Genomic DNA, 18,122 nt, shown 5'->3' on the forward strand with positions numbered 1-18,122 from the left:
AACACACATTGTGTGTACACACACACTGATATGAGAATTACACGTGATCCTGAAGGAGATTAATATCTGGTTTAGAATCCATTAGGGTAACTAAGACCAAAAAGGATATGTGCACTTCATGATGAAGAATTTCTCCCCATTTTTTTTCCTGTCAGAGTTATCTTCTCACTCATACAAACAGCTTTTCCCTTGCTATAAAATCTCCATTAGATGGCTACATTCATTATGCTACTATCAAAGCATCTCCATTTAGATGTGAATTTCTTGCTTCCCTTTGTTTTTTTGCTTCTCTCCTACCCAGATGTATCTCAGTTCACTGATCCCTTCAGCTGCCTAAAGAGTTTCACAGTATGCAGGAGTTTACAAATGCAGATGTAGCCAAGCAATGTGGCAACTCTCCTCTGCCTTCTCAAACCACTCACTCTCCTCATCATTGCTATAGATGGAGAAAAATATTTTGACAGCAGTTTGTATATGAGTGATATCTCTACAGTAATAACAGAAAAACAAATAGAACTTAAACAAACAGTTGTATGGAATACTAATGCATCTGTTCCATAAACAATTTCTCTTACTCCTTAAAGAAAATATCCAGCTGAAACCTCAAGAACTTCAGAAGGACAGTCACTCTTTGAACTCTTCCATAAGTAAATAGGATAGTAATGGAATTGAGGTTTTACTGTTTCCAGAGCTTATTTTATGGTACAAAAGGTTAAATCCTGTCCAAGTAGAGCAGGGGTGATTTGTGCTCTCCGTTGTGTGGGAGTACTCCTTCGGTCCTGATAGGATAGCCTGTGTCTTCAGTAGTCACAGCCAGGGGATGTAAAACACTACTCCCTAAAAGAAATATACATAAAAGGATTTGGGTCTCACACCCCTGTTTCATACCTCTGAGTTTAATTTCTGATTTATAAACATCACAGCTAATAATATAGAATTAGTCTATTGCATACTCACATCTGATTAAGGTCAGGATTTGATTTGTAAATGCCAAAGGGACTTGAATATAACCCAGGCCTAAGACAAACAATTCCAATACTGTGTTTGCTGTAAAATTTGTATGCAGCTATATTTTAAAAATCTCTCAGGCAGCTAATATTTGTGTTTCTGATTACTAGATATGATTAAAAAGTAAAATACAACCAAAGAACACAACACCACCACCCCACACATTTGTAAATGTGTTTGTTATAAAGCAACAGTATTCAAACTTGAGTTATTTATAAAGATATCTTACAATATTTTCATTACCATAACTTGGATCTCAATTATGATAGTGTTCTTCCTCACAGTGGTCCCAAAAATAAATTCTAAGCAGATTTAAAATTGCACATTAGCCTTAATAGAATTGCATCAGTTTGCATCAGTGTCCTGGTTAAAAGCTGAAGCAGACATTTCTGCTGAGTAGCAACTTTATGGCAATGACTGGGAGGGACTCTGCCAGTTGAAAATAATCACATGGTGATCCAAAATGTAATTATGGTGATGATCCAGAGCCCATTCTCCTTGGGGAGAAAGATGGGTGTGGCTAAAAGGAAGCACCCATGTACACTTGAACAGGTTTTTGGTGAGGCCATCAGAACAAGGAGATAGGGACAGTCACAGAAGAATTCCATTTAATACATCTGGGATTATTTTTTATAGATTTTTTTTTTCCCACACTTGTAGCTGATGCTTGAGTTAACAGAGGAAACTGCAGGAATACAGAAGCATCACTGAATCTCAGTGATGATCTCTCGCTCATAAAACAAAAATACAAGTGAAGGATTCCAGAACTATCATGAAAAGAGGAAATCTCCTCAGTGTTGGTAGTTTGTGTTCTTAAACAAGAAGCCTGCATAGTGTTAGGAAGTGCAGTCATTAGAAATGCGTCAACACATCCAGTTCTGCACAGCAAACAGAAAACAACAACCATGTGCAGTGTTTGGATTCAATGTGATCTAGTGAGATTTATGTGCCCAATTAGTTTTACGTACCCCGGTAGCTCCAGAACTCTAGCTGCAAATTCCTAAACTCCAATGAAAAGAAACAAGATGTGCAGAGTTCTGATATGAAGTATGTACTAATAATTGTCCAAGAAGCTACTTTATAATAATTATTTATCATATTCAACCCTAGTAAGATGATATTCAGGTTTGGTTTAATTAATTTTGACTGGTACTAGTTTAGGTCTCAAGAAAGTTATGAGAAATGGCCTATATATATATATATATATATATATATATATATATATGTCTTATAAATCAGGACTGTGTATTTATATGGTTTTTCAACACAAATTTTCTCATTCTGTGTTTTAATTTGATACAAACCAAAGATAATTTAGTAAAAAAAAACAAGAGTAAAACCCAACAAAGCAATTTTATACCCTGGTTGCATTTACAGCAGACATTGGCTTATTTTTCGCTAGGGATTCTAGATGTGATGAATCTGAAGGTTTGTTTGATGTCTAAACAATCTCTTTTCTTCCACTTGGTGCAATTTTCCCGTTCTGTGATGCTTCACCCTTCAGTCGCATTACATATTGATAATCTGTAAAGATATTCAGATATCTCAGGACTGTCAATGCTTAATGATAGGTTTACTACTCTCTTTTTTCATGGAACTCCTTTAACATAATACAACAAAGTCTACCCTTACAGGAGAAAAAATCAGTAAATTGTGGACTTTATACCTGAGATGTTGATACATAAATGGATGTTAGAATATTGTTTGGAATAATTTTTAAAAGAGCACTGTTATACCTGAGTTTATAGCTTCTAGTTATTTTGTTATTTCTTAACCCACAAAAGGGAAAATTTTATTTGAAATATTAATAATAATGGAATTGTTATTTCTTGCTAATAGATTGAAAGCTGATGATGATTTTGCACTCCTGATTTTTTTTTTCATTGAAAAAAGTAAAGATAGTAATTTCTTGTCATCATAAGAAGGAGAGGTAAAAGAGAAAAATTAATGATTTTCTGTATCAAGCAAGTTGTTTTTCATGCTGAAAGAAATCAGGACCAAAATTTGACCACTGCCACCTTTGTCAAAATCGATCTAAACTGAAGAGTAATTAACAACTAGTCCAAACTTCAGAATTTATTTCAAAGTTCCTAAAAAATGTACAAGTGTTTTTACAACAGAAAGGGTCTTCGCTTAAAATATACTTACTCATAGAAAGAGCAGTTATTAAACCCTGCTTCTCAGAAACATTATTCTCCAGCCTTATTTAAATTCATAGAGTTTTTGACTAGGTGGCCTGGCATGTGGGCTCAGTGTTTTGCATGAGTATGAACTAAATGAAAATACATTAGTCTATCAAGCAGCTCAGGAATATGGCTGTCCTACAGAACCTAGATTGCCTGGTTGGGTTGATACCAGAAAAGGAAAATTTTGAATTAGTAATCCCAGTCATGCTGTTTTGGCAGTGTTGTAGACCAGCCTGAGACCAAGGGAAGAAATCAGACAACTGCTGAATTGGATCTTTACAGGAAATATTGCTCCTGCAAACAAATTAAGAAAAAAAATCACAGCAAGCTACCAATTATCTCAAAAAAGATAATAACTTTATTAGCCTGTCTTTATTTCAAAAGGTATGAAAATTTCAATAAACAAAACAAAAACAGCATATCAACTGAATCAGAAACACGGAGTTAGTAATTTCAATTATCTAAGGAGGCAGATTGCTCTACACTGATGAATCAGGGGAAATATTTCTTTGCAGGTGCAGGGAAGAATGCTATACACAAATATGTAAGCATCAGGCAAAGCTCTAAAGCTAATAAAAACATGAAGAGTTGTGACTAACCGCTAAGATGGTCTTTAATTTTTAGAGAAGTAATATCTGTAAAGAAACTTTATATAGAGAGGACTGGCTAAATGAGGCAAAGAACAATTCACAAGTGCTATCAGGATTGATATCCAAATCCTGCCTTTGCAGTTGTATATTTACTTATTTGTTGTTAGATAGGAGATGAGTGACTGAATGCATGTTAATGAAAGTGCTTTGAATCTCCAAAGCATCTTAAACAAAGCTGTGAATTATTCTGGCTCAAATCCACCTGGAAAGTACAGTGTATGTTACAGTGTGTGTCACTTGCACCCATTTCCTGTCCCAGGCCAGCAGTGTGACAGTAAAGCCATTGTGTGATTTAGCTGGACATCATGAGGAACAAACAATCAAAGTAATAAAATTAGAGGCTGGGCTTTGTTGCTGTAAAATATTAAATGCTGGCCTCACTGATAATTATCTAAAAAGTTTGACTGGATCATTAATAATAGTAATAACAACACCACCAAAACCACACCAAAATTACAATGTGTCTTTCCCACTTTGCATTAGTGATATTGTACAAAACAGCGGCTGCCTTTTGCAGGATAAAAGAAAGTATTTTGGAGTGGATTTTGGCAGAAGCCACCCTCTTTCCCAGTTTTTCTACAGCCATTCCTTTTGCCCATCGTTTGAATGCCCTCACAGTACAGTTGGTTTGAGCAGTCACACTGCCAGTAATTCCACTGAATGTCACACCTGTGGGGCAGAAATTTGTATCTGCTTGACAAGCTTGACACAATAATCCCTTATTCTTTGGTTCAATTTCTACACACAGAAGTTACATGAAGAAGGCAGTGCCACAGTTTTCCTATCTTTCATTACTGTTACAGTATTCTGATATTATAAATCACATAACTTAAAGTTCTGTCATGTTTCAGATATGCAGGAATGCAGCTTGGCACATACAGCAAAAACCTTTAAGATCTCAGTTATACGATCTCTGCCTATGAAATCTTGTGTATTTTAAATAAATGAAAAGTATTCTGCTCTATGAAATCATTGTCTGCTTTGTAGAAGAAATACACAGTATACATTTAACTCCATTCTGCAGCAGATCTATAACAGCTTAAGACCTTCGATAGATTTTAAGGCTTTAACAAATTTTCCGTGTGCTGAGCAAGGATGCCAATGCCAAAACGGATAGTGTGTTTCTGTACCATCACAACAGTGATAGATAGACATTAACCAGGTGCATTGAATCCATTTGAGAGCTGCCTAAGTGAGAAGAGAAATGATGCCAGGAAAACACACCCCCAGTGCCACATGATTTGTGATGTGTCTATTGAAGCCAGCACAGGGAGGAGCGGTGCCCCTCCATGCTCTGCCACTGCCATTACCAGGCTTACAGGAACTTTATTTGCCTTAAGAATTCCAGTTCAGTCTGAAAAAATGACAGAACTGCCACGTCTTTGCCAGGAACTCAAGCCTGAAAGTCTATTTGTGGTTATTTTAAAGGGTTGCTAATGTCACAGGAGCAACATAGGAACAAAAACCCCTCTTGAAGTCGCTCCTTATGTTTCCAAATTGCTCTCACTTACATATTTCTACACATGGAATCCAAGCCAAGATTTCATTGTTGTATCCAAGGAGATATTGGAAAGCATCACCTCTTTCTTCATAATAAGTGTGGGAAGACATGTATAGCTATTATTAAGGATTAGGATATTATTAAGGATTCTAATTTCCAGTAGTAGAAACACTGCAGTTGAGAACCACTGACATGTGTTGCTCCCTGAGACGGCTGCACTGTGGGTATCGGTGCAATGGCTTTCATTTTCAGCTGCAAGCATTACTCATCTGGAGCTCTCAAAAAAACCTTCAGAGACAGATGTTGCTTCTACATGGCGGGGAATCCAACACTGGGTGAGCCAGCTTCATGTGCTTTAGATAAAAGCAGGCAAGTGTCCGCTTTCCCCCTATTCTTTCTTGTTTTCTTTTACCATCAATTCAGAATTTTGGTGGGGAGTTCTTTAGGTGTTTTTTTTACAGTAGTTTTTCAAGGCCCCAGAATTACACTGTAGCTTGTTTGGAACGGGCAGGGGAGTGGTAGGAAGAGAGTACCTGCAAGTTTTCAAGTTATATTTAAAAGGAGACCCAGACTTCATCTTTTGTGCTCTTACTGATTATAGCAGTTAACTGAGCTTTATTTTCTGTGGATAACTACAAGAAAAAAATACAGTATTATAGAGTACTAGGACATGCCATCTTTTCCCTATAAATTCCCTACCCAGTGCTGCTTCTGACATAAGCTCAGCTGGTATTTCATCCTCTATCAAACTTAATCTAAAAAGTACTTCCTGTGAATATCAAGGGAATTCCAAAAGGAACGTGTTCACACATGAATATTAAATTGTTCCTCTAAATGGCTTTTATGGAGCCATTGGATACCCAAATGACATTTAATTGGTGGCATTTCAACATTTTTAATTACTAACCATTCTCCTAAGTTTGTTCATGGGGCATACCACAAACATCCAACGTGCTTTAGCCAGTTCCTTCTAATGTGAGAGTCAGCCAGTCACTAGCACAGCATCATAATGAGTAAATAGCAAATAATTCCTCATGAACTCAGGCAGTCAGAGCTGGATGTAGAGTTAGGATACTGTATTGTTAATTAAGCATAGTCGGATGACAAACAGCCCCTGTACAGTGGGTGTGGTGATGATTGGCCCAGAGCAATTAGACACTGTGACAATTAATGTATTGCAGCAGAACTGTGAGGGTCAGTGGGGTCACAACTGTGGGCTGAAAATGACCAATCAGAAATCACATCAATCAAAAGTGGTTTTTTCATCTACAGATATAAAACTTTCTGTGGTGTCTCCAGCGCTTTGTTAGTGCTTTGTTAATAACAGTGCTGTTATTAATACATACAGGCCTCCCTCAGGTCAGAAAAGTAGTTGCCTACTTAGCTGAAATTCAATGAATTCAATTAAATACTGCAGCCTTGGGCTAGAGTTCTAAAATTATATTCATTTTGAGCCTTTCTTGCAACCTTGGAGTTTTTCTTTAATTGTATTGAACATCCTCAGGGTCCGTGTATGTGAGGAAGGGAAGCTCAGGGTCTGAAATAAGCCATCTTTTCAGATTCACCACCAGATGTTTTTGTTTAAGATAAGACCAAATATTTCCAAATCTGACAGAGCAGAAAGAGGTATAATAGTTACTGTCACTGGAAAAGTAACATTTCCTGAACTAGATCCTCAGCTAGTGGAAACTGAGGAAGCAGTCTGATGTTACCAGAGTTATGAACATGTCTACCAACATAATCTGGTCCTCTGCACTGAAGTGTATTTCTGTTTATCTTTTGTTTCTATAACTAAAAACAATGCAAGCAGGATTAATAGAAGTAATAATGATCTGCACTTTTTTTTTAATTCATCCAGTGCAGAAAATACTGAGAAATGAATGTTTATCAGAAATTAATTTCAATAAATCCTTCATTGGTAACTTTGTCTTTGAAGTGTGTATAGATAAATATTTGCAAAAGAAAGACATAGATTTCAAAAACTTTAAAGATTCACTCCTTTGCCTTTTATTTAAGCAAATTATGATATTCACTGAGAAGTCCTAGAACTCCTGAAGTCAATGCAGAAAAGTATGAGAAACATGGCACTTCAGAGCCTTGAATTCCTTCCATCCAAATTCACTGCAAGCCACAGATTAGTGGTTAAACCCCAAATTTTCCATACACTATATGTAATTAAGTTTGTTTCTCCTTAAAAGTTTTAAACCTAGAACAAAGATAATGTTTATGAATGAAGGCCTGAAGGCATAGCATGGAAAATAATAAAAGCTAATTCTTAAATGCTAAAATGTCTTTTGTTTTACAAAGACTATGCAATGGCTATAGAAGCCAGAAGTAATTCTTAGGCTTTAGAAAATCAGTTAAAAGTTCACATACTTGTTTTCTGCAAACCTTACCAGATTTCATGTGATTTGGTGGAAGAAAAACAATGTAGTCTAATAACCCAACATTAAAACGGTCCTGTGACTTAAAGGGAAAATGACCATTTCAAAGTGCTTGGTAAAATGTAAGATCTGATTGTAAAGACATATTTTCATAGAATCCCTCTATCACCATCTGGTTAAACGGCAGATCTATAAATCTAAGTTAAAAGATAGCAAAGATGGGCTTTTGGGCAAAGAAAGAATATCAAGTGTTCGCCTTGATCTGATTGCAAAATCATAGTTCAAATAGAGTCACTTACAAAACCAAAGAAAAGGTAATGTCTTTATGACTTACTAGTTAAAGAAAAATTATGTTCTCCTTAATCAGAAAGATGCAGTCATGGTATTTTGTGTAGTATTATTTTGTGCAAATTCATCAATCGTTATTTAATGTAAAAAAACTTGTAACATTAATAAAATTCAAGGTAATAGTACAGCTGGCATGCATTTATAGCCAGAACACAAATTCTTGAGCTTGAAGCTTTTAGACTTTTTCAGTGAGTTTGTTTTCATGGGTCAGAGTTTCAGGTGATGCAAGTTATCTTTTGTTCATTTAAATCAGCAGAGTAATGATAACTTACACTGGCTAAAGATGTGACTTACTATTTCAACTGAAATGTTCAGTTGCTGAATTTATGAGGATATAATTGAGATACTCTTAAAAAAAAAAAAAGGAAGCTTTAATTTTCTCATTTATAATGGAGGTGTAGGGTGGGAAAATGGACGGACCATGAAATGATTAGACAGCTTGTGTGACTAATAGGAATACTGTCCCTAAAGGGAAAAAGAACATCTTACCAATACAAGTACACTCAATTAGAGTTTTAAATTAGGGTGTAATTATGTTTTTTAAGGCAGAAAAAAAGAAGAAAGCTTTTAATCTTCTAGGTGGCCTAATTTTAGCAAAAAGACAAATTTAGGAAGTGTTTTGTCTAAGATGACACTCTGCATCTTTCATAATTTTGGACTAAATCCAATCCCCAAAGGGCTGGAAACAGTTGTATTATCTTTTTTGTACCTGAGAAAGGAGGAAACACCTCACCAAAGCAATAGAAAAACAGCCCATATATTTCCATTTTTAATTATATCTTGTTTTTGGAAAAATGAAAGGATTATTTATGTCAATTACTTGCATCAATTACTTATATTTAATATTATGCAACATTCTATATTTTTGCTTAGGGGTCAGTTGTGTCTGAGGAACAACAATGGAAAAACAATAAATAGGCAAGCCTGGATGTGCAGGCTCAAGTGGCTGTTCACAAGTATTCAGGTATTACACAGACAATGTTGCATGTCTTAGACCTTGATCTTGCACAAACAGTGTGGTTTTGATTGTTTCAGTATCTCAGAGATGGTGCAATAAGATAATGCAGCTTCCTTATTTATTGGTGTTTGCTGTGCTCCTGTCAGCTAAACTTGACAGGTATTTAGATGCTTCATCTCCCTGGTACTCCAAGTTCAAAGGGAAAAAAACTCTGCCTTCCAAGTTTCAAATGAAAATGATTTGGTATTTCTGAGAAATGCATCAGAATGCAAAAAATAAGTGTTTATGTGGCAGGAGCAGAAAGCAAACTATAAATGATTAAACTACAAATTCACTTGGTAGTTATCTTTTAATATAAGGTGAATCAATAAGAGGGAATAACTGTGATGGGAAGAAGGAATCACCATTATGGTCTGGATTAGTCCTCACCAGCAAGAGCTGCAGAAAACAAGTGAAGAAAGCTTCAGAGTAAGCTCAAAAATATTTTCTAACATACTTAGGTGCTTAAAGAATCAAATAAGCTAATAATGAGCTTTTCTTAAAACATAGATCTTTCAAGATACTTAGGTACCTAAGAGTTCCTAAAACTTTTAGGCCTAAGTCTGTCCAGCTGATGGTCAGCTGCCAACTGAAATCAATTCTGACCAAAGTTCCCACCAGGAAAACTTAAATTTTATATCTATAGAGATACATGTACAAACAACATATATTTTTGCCCTTGGGCTCAAATGTTCAGCCACTAAACCCTAAGCAGCCTTGATTACAGACTGTCCCCTTTGGAACTTCATAAAGAAGATAACACAGCAAGAAGATGCAAGCGTTATAGCCCCTGTCCTAACCTGATAACTAATTTATGAAATAGTTATACAATATTGTATCTCTTTGATTGCAGATAAGGACATAAACCTGTTCTCCTGCTTCCCCAGACACCAATCCCACTGAATTGCTGCAGGATCTTGAACAGGCTGTGTCATCTCCTTCTTCTGAAGCCTTTAGTATTCACAGGGAAAAAGACCTCTAGTATGATTCTGTAACCCTGGAATTAGTGCACCTGCCAGAGGAACCTGGAGATGGTTTCTTCCCCAGCGACAACTGGAGAACTGGAAATAGAGGCACTGCATCTTCTAGTGTCTGTGGTATGTGCAATGAAACAGAGGGAACACCCTTGCAGGTGTAGATAGTGCAACTTCTAACTAGTCTAAGATGAAACAATATTTTTCTCCTTACCTTTTATTTGTTAAAAATAAATTAACATATCTTTAAAGTAAAAATAATAATGAGTTTATTTATTACAGGGGCACTGTAGAAATAACAAGTTGCAATCAAAACAAAAGCTTGCCCAATTATGTGCTTATCATCTTAAAATAAGAATCCAGGGGAATATAGATCCCTGAATGCAAAGAGGAAGTGGGCAGTATAGAGGAGACAGGACATGCACAGAACTGTGCTGTGATCTCTGTTTTATTTCAAAGTACCACTTGGCTGTTTCTTATTTGCACCCTTTGTGTGCCAGCGCACACATGGAGTGCAGCAACCAAGGCACAGAGGCATCTGTAACTTTCTAACAGTCAAAACTTACTGACTGGATCCAATCAGTGCTAGAGCAGATAACCAAGTAGGTAATTGTGCACATTTTCAACAATCCTTGTGCTAGAAAACTGTAAAAGTAAAAGGAGAAGGTAGAAGCAGTGAAATGTGCTTTTGTGATTAGCTGGGAAGTTTATTAGACTGGACTTTTTCTTGAGACTGTACAAGAAAAGGAAATTTTCACCCTTGCAATCTGAATATAATGAAGCCCTTATTTCAATTCTTTCACTTACTGTTTTATCCTTTTTGTTTGCAATAGATTTGACACCTGCTGTTTTTACCTCCTGTCTTCACCTAATATCACCATTTCTCTCAGGGTAAAAGTATCATCTTTTTATAATAATACCTTTGGAATTGTTTTCCCCATTATGGCCTAAGTATTTTTTTTATCAAAGCAATATAATCTAAGCAGCAACCAGGAAGATCTTGCAAAGACATTCATTCTTCCCCATTCCTTTTTGAATATGTTATACCAGTAAGCCTTGGAATCTCTAATTTGTGCCCAAAAACACCCACACAGAATCTAAGAAACAAATGACCTGCAAGCTGAAATTGTCCAGGTTCACATAGTACATTGATTTTGTGGGTCTGCTGCAAACATTCCTATCTGCATGTAGCACTACCTCATAGCGGGAAGCACATTGCATTGACATCAGTTGACAGCAGATGAATATCTGGCTTTGTTCTCTGTCTTTCTGTGTTCTTTAATGATTTTTAATTCTGACTATGAATCACACAATTGAAAGACTAGTGCAGCAAGGTACCACATAAATCCTATGGTATTTCTATTGTTGCTGCAAATGTATTGCCTGCTTTCCCACTAGTCAGTCAGGATTCTGGGGGGGGTTGAGGCAGCTTTAGTCCCTAATTGGTAATAATTTATGTGTGGTAAAACTTAATGACACCAACAAGACAGTTCTTGCACAGAAAGTTAAGTGTTATTTCCTAATGCTGCTCAGAACATTTTCAAAATTCTCTTAAAACTCCAGGGTGTGAGCAAGCCTCTCTTCTGGTAATACTCCTATGGCTTCCTGCTTAAATGTTCAATAGTGACTTTATCTGCCCTTTAAAAGAAACCCTTCTGACTGCAACACTTTAAAAGAGTATTTTAAGTATAGAAAATCAGAAGGTGCTACCAGCTGTATGGGACTGGATCATGTTTGTGGCTGGGTGCTGAGAACTGTTCTGCTTTGCTTCACTGTACAACTCAGTCTTGGGCTTATTCAGGATTATGTGTTTGGTTCTGCTAGAAACAGAGAGGGATTTTCACAGGGCACAAGCAGGTCCATCCATGTCCTGTTGCTAGAACAAATCACGAGGCACAGAACATCATATGCTGACCATTCCAGTGGTCTACATGAATGCCAAGGAAAGAGCTGGACTGTGGTGTGCTTGGTTTGCAGAAACAGCAGAGAAAGCCAGCACACAACTATTAGTTCAGCTGGAACTTTTCAAGTACATGGCACAATACAGATAATATGAACAGAGGGGATGGTTCTTGGCCCCATCCAGTGGCATTATCTGGAATAATAAAATAATAAATAAAAATTATTTTCTGTACTGGGATCAGGGAGCCAAGCCACATTGTCATCTCAGCCTTTTAGCTCTGAGTCACAAAAGACTTCTATCTCCTTCCCAGTTACAACTGGATGGCAGATTGTTTAGGGTGACATTATCTGGGTCCAGATGGTCCCACCTACTGCAAAATCTGTAGTGCTTGTTTATTTTGTAGTGGTTCTATGCCTTGATCTTTTAACAGCTCTCTGGAGAAGCAGGGGGAAGGATTAGGAGGCTCAGTATATTCCTCTTCTGTGCCACCACTGAATGGTGTTTCCCCATATTTTCTTTTCATTTCAGTTTGTGACCGAGTTGTATTCCAGAGGAGAGCACTGAACAGATTAGAATTTAATTGAAAGTAGAAGATGATTATTTCGGTTGCCCAATGATCTGCTGACATAGGGAAATTATACTTAGGGAAAGGACAGCACCTCCTTGAAGTGCAACTCTACTCTGAAAAGTAAATCTGAAACTGTTTCTGACAAGTAAATATTTGCCATTTCTCAGGGATCCCATGGCAAACCTACTTAGACTCACAAGAAAAATTCAGGTGGGAAAGGACTTCTCAGGAGATCTCTGTCAGGCTCGGACTCACAGCAGGGTCACCTATGAGACCTGTGAGTTACCTGGGGCTGTATCCAATCTGTGGCTCTACAAATTGTTTGGGATCCGAGAATCATCTTGTTGGGGTTTGGTTTTCAATTCTGGTTCTGCACCCACAGATTTTGGTATACACATTAGGCACCAGGGAAAAAGGCCTAGTTACAATAAAATTCAAATGCCACCTTCACCTTGAGGCACTGGCAGGGAGTAGAGGGTATGACTTTGGAAGTGCAATCCTGTGGATGCTCCTGAAGACAGACCTGAGCATATCAAATAGTTGAATATACAATTTATGCACTGTCAGCTACTTTACTCCATTTCCTGGTACATTTTTAAAGTGAGGCCCCCAGGTGGGTAGGGAGTGATCAGATCTGAAGGTTCGTGTGGAAGCCATGTGTCCTGCTCTTAGGGTTGAGAAGACAACTCTTTGATAATTATCGTCAAATTAGCTTCTCATTGAAGCTAATTAGAGCTCAAGCAGCAGCCTGTGCCAGCCTCAACAGGTACATCAAAACATTGCAGAGAGACCAACTTAGGCCTTGACAATAGTATAATTACAGTACCACAAGCTGTGTTTTAGAGAGCAATCAGAGTCAGGTCACTCAGGATAAACCTGTGCCCGTGATTTTCATATGTTAGTGGGGTGAGGAAAAGGTTAGATGTTATCACAGTCTGAATTCCATCTCTGTGGAAAGACTATGAGTCTGGTCCTTGCAAAGATTGTTCTTTAAGTTTAACAGAAACAGACACCTTTTCTGCTACCAAAAGGCAGTCCACAAATCCCTAGATCTCTGAGCTGTCCTTAGACTACAGATTAGGATGCTCTCTTGAGCAATAGAAACCATGGATTAAGCTCTGGGAGGCCTCCAAGAGGCTCATATACATATCCACCACTTTGCTGGCTGGTTATGCCGTAGGAGTGTACTCACAGTTCCTCAGCTAGCATTTTAGAATGAAACTCTGCTGACTTCTGTGCTTTCTGTATTTGGAATTTCAGTGTATTAAGACACACTAGGCCTGCTGAGTCAGGCCTTGAGGAGATAAGCAGGTGTTTCTGAACTCTAGGTGACAGCAGTGTGTAGGCGAGAGAGAAGCCTCACTCTAAATCCAGCTTGGTCCAGACCTTATTTTGCTGAGAACAGGTAATGCACAGGGCAGCTCAGGCAGTTTCTGTGAGGATGTGTGACTGCATCTCCTCAGCTGCACCACAGTGGGGAGAGGCTGTCTGGAAATGAAGACCCAGTCTGGCAGCAATTAAACAGCTGACCCATATCCAGACCTCTGAATTATGACACTTCTGACCTAGTTGCTACCCTATGTCCAACCTCCAACAATCGTCTACCCTCTGCTGTGAGAAGCCAAGAACACGAATTCAACGCCTCAGTGCCATTCTTTTGACAGTTTTAAGGCTGTTGTGTGAGAAAAAGTGTTCATTTCACCTCTTAAATCAATTATTTATCCTTTTCCATATTTGTTCAATATTTATAATGAATCCTTGGAATGAATGTTTCTTCCCTTCCAGAATTTATTTTGCTGTATATCTGAGCACTGTGTGAAGAACTCAGACCATCACACACTGAAATTACAGTAAACTCCTATTAGAGTGCCAGCTACTCACGTGGAAGTGTGGTAACAAAAGCTGATGTACACACTTTCCCCCTAAATTTTCCTAAATGTGATTAAGTACTTAAAGCATCAGTTCTGCTTCACAGGGAAACTCCTCACAGTTCCAGCACAATGCTGGGATCCTGTGCAGTCTTGAAGGGCACCTAACTGCGAAAGAGACTTGTGATCAAGATGTCACTAAAACGTCTGGTGTACACCACATTCTTACTCCTGCCAAAACTGATGTGATAATTTTTTAAAGCTTTAAGAAAAAAAAAAAAAGGAAAGCCTACTGAATTGCCAGTGGTCTTCAGGAGCATAAAGCAGCTGAAGACACCCTGCCTTTCTGGGTGGCCTAAGAAGGTTCAGTCCTCAGCAGAATTACTGTGGATTAGGGGAAGCATAAAATTCTCCCCAACCCAGAGTTACAGGAAGAAAGAGTCTGGAAGGAGTAAACGGCATATTTCCAGAGCTTTGCAGTATCACAGACTATTCACCACACATTCTGGCTCTGATAACATTTACTTTTGCATTCTCTGTGGATTAGAAAAAAGAAGAAGGGTTTGTAACAGAGAATTATTAGTAAAGGCTAGTTAAATGATGCTAAATCCAAACAAAAGCTTTTCTCTGAATAAAGGAAAGGTTAACTAAACTGCACAAGGTATAGCAAATGCCATGAAAAAATTTAGTGTAGTCTAGCAATCAATATTATATTTATACTTTTAGCATAACCTTTTTTTAAAGGCTCAAATATGTGTGCTGGGTTTTAAGAAGTTTTTTAAAGTACAGCACACATAATAATGTTTGAGTCTTGAGACCTGAAAGCAATAGCTACCAGTTGCTGAAGGGGCTTTCCCAGGAAGAAGGTAAGGATGCCTAGGCCTTAACCAATGTCTGAGTTGATAGTTCCTTGAGAAAAATAGCAAAAAGAAGAAAATGCCCATTTCCCCATATTGTTTGTATGATTCTCTGTAAACTATAGCCAGATGAAGCATCTGTGATATGTACCCATAAACTGAAATATTTTACTGAGCCCATTTGTGGTTTTAGCAAAATGAAAGAAAATAACCCCTAAATGTCTTGCTTTCAGTGATCCTCTTGCTCACATAAATCACTGGGGTGTGTGTTCTGCATCATCTCAGCTCTTTTGTTGTAACAACAGTAGAGATGATCAGACCTGGACAAATATAAAGATTTTGAGAACTTCATGGGTGTGTCAAAAAATGTTGCTTTTAAAGAAATGATCTCAACCTTTATGAACCTTTGGCAAGGCTCAGTCCAGCTCTCTTTATGCTTTCCCTGTGCTGTCTTCCCCAGCATCTGCTTCTAGTTAGAAGTGCAAGAAGACATCAGGAAACCTAATTCAGTGGTAAAGCAACTCTCTCCAGAAATTCATCAGGTAGATATTTCTAACACTTCTCAAATCTCTCTCTCTAACACTTCTCAGTCTCAAGAGTTGTGTCCAGTTTAATCTTTTATTCCTACATAGAAGTCCTTCCTTTTTGTGGAATCATCAAGTTGAATTTTTGCTTAGTTGTCAGGTTTCACACAGTTTGGATTCCTGCACGCCGTGAGTGTGAATCGTTTCCATTACGTCGTTCAGTCAGTAAAAGTCTCAGCTTTACCAAATTCCAAGTAAGTGTGGTAAGCAACACAAAAGAGCCTGAAATGCCAGTTCTGTTTGTGCCAGTACTTGTTGCTGATTCCCTCAGCAGCTGCTTCCCGACTCTGCACCTCAGGGCAAACACAGCAGCACATAACAAAAGGTGGGTGTGGGTGGGATCTCTCACTTCGGCTCTTGCCAGCAAAGTACTCTAATCTCGTCTGAAGGGAGTTCACCTGTTTGTAAGTCCTCCCGCCCGACTCCCCCTCTGCTCAAAAAGTTAAAGAAATTCTTGTGAAGCCTCACGCAGATCACTGGGAAGTCAGGAATCACAGGAGCGGAGGCATTCAAAAGCTCTTGGGTGATTTAGAAGTGTGGGTCTACTGGCTTTCAGTGAGGATCAAACTCTATTGGATGCCATCAGCCTTGTAACTGTGTTTGAAGGGAATAGAACACGTTGAACAATTTCAGGCCTTTTTTTTTTTTTTTCAGCTGCAATTTTATTATTGCTCTGTAGTCTACAGTCAGAATTTTCTGCTTCCCAAAGCTCACAGAAAATATATTGTGCTTTCCTTTTTCCCCCTCCCTTCCCCTGTTAAGTATCAGTAGCTCCCAATAACCCAGTGCCCTGGGGTTAAAATTTGTTGTAATGAAACATAGGATCAGACAAGCTAATGCAAAATCACAGATAATACCTGGACAGCTGATCAATACTCCTTTACATGCTTATAGGAAAGAATTGCTAAGTAGTTCCTATTATTGCCTTGCTGCTATCTACATTAATGGTAAACATTCTAAAGTGGTTTTAAGTTTCCATTATTAATCTATCAAAATACTTACAATCCTGGCTTCATCAGTTAGCATTTATTTCACTGTCATTAGATCTCATTTTTTCAAGTGGAGAGAAAGTTATTATTATTACCTACCTCGTTCTCTTTTCTAGTACAAATTATATTATTAGGACAGGCTTTACACTTCTGCTTCTTAAAATTTGGAACATTTTGAGATTTGATTCCACTTACCAGCTTTCTCTCCTTCAGTGGTAAGTGTACACTCACACACACGTGTGTATCAGCAAAGCTTTCACAGAAATGATGACTGGCATTTTACTGAGACCTTCGTCGTCACTGCTTTGAGCTTTTAGAAAGAATGTGTCCTGTGAGAAGTGATCATTTAATAAAATGTACATTTTTACAACAAGGTAACACCTGTTGGAGGAGCCACGAAGTAGCAGCGACTGGAGAAGTGCAGCAGTCCTCCCTTTGACTGGAATAACTTGATCAGTTGTCCTTTATAGAGTACTAACCCACGGTGAGTCCACAACATCTGTAAAGATATATCGATATTTTAGTCTAGGATTTCTTTGGGAACAATACAGAATTAACATTACAGGACCTTAGATATGTGCAGTCACCTATTGTGCACAGCGCAGTGACCCTGACATGAGGCTTTTCCTTTCCACCAGGAGAATAGGGAATAGGCATGGAATATTTCCTCTTTGCCTCCATAATAACAAATTAAAAAGAAAGCAAGTAAGACAAAGACAGATGCTTGATTCATAGGTTTTCAGGATTCTATTGAAAACTTCTCCAGAAAGTTAAACAATAGTATATTTTATATTATTCTATTTTATATAATAATATTGCATAATATATATTTTATTGATGACACTGTCAGTATCATGAGATATTCAAATAATCAGTCTCTAGCAAGTCTAAAACCCCCTTCATTTTCACATACATGCCAAACCTTAAAGAGGTTTTTAAAATATTCACTCTACTGCCTAATTATCTTTTTTTCAATCTAGAGTTACAGTTAAGTCCCCCTGCTTTCTTCTTGTATCAGTGATATAGTTGTGATACACTGATTTAACAGTGATAACATTTTAGATGAATGTTGCATTTTAACACTGTATTCAGGAAAATAAAATGAAATTTTAAGAACTTTCAAGTCAGCTTCAGGATTTCTCTGGAAATGTAGGGATGAAACAAGCATCTGTTTCCCATCCCACTTTGACATTTACAACCACTGTGAACCTGCTTCCCTCAAACAGCAGCACCTTTCCCAAGCTGAAGTGCTATTGTGGCCCTATATATTGTCTCTTAATGCCTTTATGTGTTTTACTTTCCCTG

At 37.7% G+C, this 18,122-nt stretch overlaps 1 long non-coding RNA gene across 1 annotated transcript in view; it reads left to right on the forward strand.

Moving 5' to 3' along the window:
- The window catches only part of LOC138114738 (uncharacterized), a 114,316-nt gene extending 104,103 nt beyond the window's left edge, over positions 1-10,213 (forward strand). Inside the window, exons 3-4 of the long non-coding RNA XR_011152778.1 lie at positions 8,951-9,041; positions 9,928-10,213. This is a non-coding gene — a long non-coding RNA (uncharacterized lncRNA). The remainder of the gene's footprint in view (positions 1-8,950; positions 9,042-9,927) is intronic.
- The last annotated feature ends 7,909 nt before the right edge of the window (positions 10,214-18,122 follow it).

Source organism: Aphelocoma coerulescens, chromosome 9 (genome assembly GCF_041296385.1).
Source record: "Aphelocoma coerulescens isolate FSJ_1873_10779 chromosome 9, UR_Acoe_1.0, whole genome shotgun sequence".
In the NCBI taxonomy this organism is placed as follows: Eukaryota; Metazoa; Chordata; class Aves; order Passeriformes; family Corvidae; genus Aphelocoma; species Aphelocoma coerulescens.